This window comes from Zalophus californianus, chromosome 3 (assembly GCF_009762305.2).
Source record: "Zalophus californianus isolate mZalCal1 chromosome 3, mZalCal1.pri.v2, whole genome shotgun sequence".
Taxonomy (NCBI): Eukaryota; Metazoa; Chordata; class Mammalia; order Carnivora; family Otariidae; genus Zalophus; species Zalophus californianus.
The window spans coordinates 47,715,269-47,717,425 of record NC_045597.1 but is presented as its reverse complement, the minus strand read 5'-3'; the positions used below and the strand labels follow the sequence as shown (position 1 = coordinate 47,717,425).

The window sequence follows — 2,157 nt, the reverse complement described above, 5'->3', positions numbered from 1 at the left end:
AGCTAAGTAAACAAAAATTAAACATTAAGAATTACCCCAAAATCCACATATAGACTTAGCATATTGAAACTTTAGAAAATCTTAGGATAATGAGAAAAATCTTGAAAGAAGACAAAGGTAGATAAAACATCTTACCTCTAATGGAACAAGGATATAAATTACAGTGGACTATGCATCAGAATCCACGTAAGTAAGAAGAAAGTAGAGTTGAAAAGTTTTGAAAGAAAAAAAAAAACCTACCAAACTAGATTTCTACATCCAGCAAATTTATCTTTCAAAAGTGAAAGAGCTCTTTGGTCTCAGCAGCAGAAATGAGATGACAAAGGGGACGTCATCCCTTTGGAAAGGCTCACAATAAACACACATGTTGTGCTGCCACTTTGCTCTAATACCACTTTCAGAAGTCGACCTGTGGCAAGTGTGGCTATCCTGTCAAACAGGAGAGAAAGTATAAGTGGAGTGCGAAGGCTAAAAGATGAAATATCACTGGGATGAGTGGCATAAGGCATCTAAAAATTGTGTACCACAGATTCAGGCATGTATTCCATGAAGGAACAAAACCTAAAACCAAGAGGGCAGCTGTTGCAGCATCCAGTTCATCCTAAGAATTTCAATGATTAGTCACAAATAAATGATCTGGTTTTAAAACATTAAAAAAAAAGTGAAAGAGAAAGACAATCTAGGTAGAACAAATGCTGAGGGAATTCATTACCTGCAGATCTCCCCTGCAAGAATTATTAAAAGAATTTCTTTAGGCAGAAGGAAAATACAGGTTAGAAACATGGATCTATATAAAGAAAGGAAGAGTTTCAAGCAAGGAATAAAAAGGTAAAGTAAAATATTTTTTCTTATTCCTTACTGATCTAAGGGATAATTATTCAAGGTAATAATACTAGCACTGTATTGGATTATTATAACAAATAAATGAGATGAATGACAGCAATTGTCACCAAGGATGGAGGAAGGTTGAAAGGTACCTGCACTAAACTTAAAGTGAGATAGATTTATTTTAAAGTAGACTAAAATTTGTCATAAATGTACACTGTAAATTCTAAAACAAAAAGCAAACAATTTATAGTTGATACACTAAAAGATGATTTACATAAAATATTCTGTTGGAGGAAGAAGACAAAGGGAGCTCTAGCAACAAAGAGAAAACAGTTCCAGACATAGTAGATATTAATCCAGCTACTGATGCAAAAGTTATATGCATTTACTACAAACTATATTTTGAATTTTGATCTTTTCTTGGGCAGGCAATATGAGATATGATACCCTCTCATGATGCTGGGCAGTGTAGAGAGCTATAGCTCCCAGTCAGCCACACAATCACAAGGTCAAATAACTGATACACTTACAACCCTTATATATCCATATAAATCAGGTTTTTCAATGTCAGTATTCCATAAATTACAGGAGCTATTCAACACTTTATTATAAAATAGGGTTTGTGTAGACAATTTTGTCCAACTATAAGCTAGTGTAAGTGTTCTGAGCATGTATGAGGTAGACTAGGCTAAATTATGATGTTTGGTACATTATGCACATTAAATGCATTTTCACCTTAAAATATTTTCAGCTTACAATGGGTTTATCCAGATGTAATGCCATTATAAGTTGAAGGGGAGCTTTACAGAAATACTTTAAATATGAATGCTATAGAGGCACCAATTAAAATACAATGATGGGCAGAGTGGATTTAAAAAAGACAACTATATGTGCCTAAAAAAACCCCACTTTGAATAGAAAGACTAATAGCTTAAAGGTGAAAGAATGAAAAAAGATATACCATGCTAGCACTAGTCAGGGCAAAGCTGGGGGAGAGCTATATTATTTTCAAACAAAGCAGACTTGAGATCAATAAAAATTATCACATATAAAAAGAATTAAGAGATCAATCTGCAACAATGTATAGCAATCCTAAATATGAATGCATCTAAAAATAGAATGTTGAAATATATGAAGTAGGGATGCCTGGGTGTCAGTTAAGTGTCTGTTTGGTGATTTCAGCTCAGGTCATGGGTGGTGAGATTAAGCAGCATGAGCAAAACATCAGTCTCCAAGCTCAGCAAGGAGTCTGCTTGAGATTTTTCTCCTTCTGTCCCTCCCCTCACTAGCACTTGCTTGCGCTCTCTCTCTAAAATAAATAAATCTTTA

At 34.3% G+C, this 2,157-nt stretch overlaps 1 pseudogene; it reads left to right on the top strand.

The window, feature by feature from the left end:
* Positions 1 to 316: 316 nt before the first annotated feature.
* LOC113920863 lies at positions 317 to 605 on the top strand (annotated as a pseudogene).
* The last annotated feature ends 1,552 nt before the right edge of the window (positions 606 to 2,157 follow it).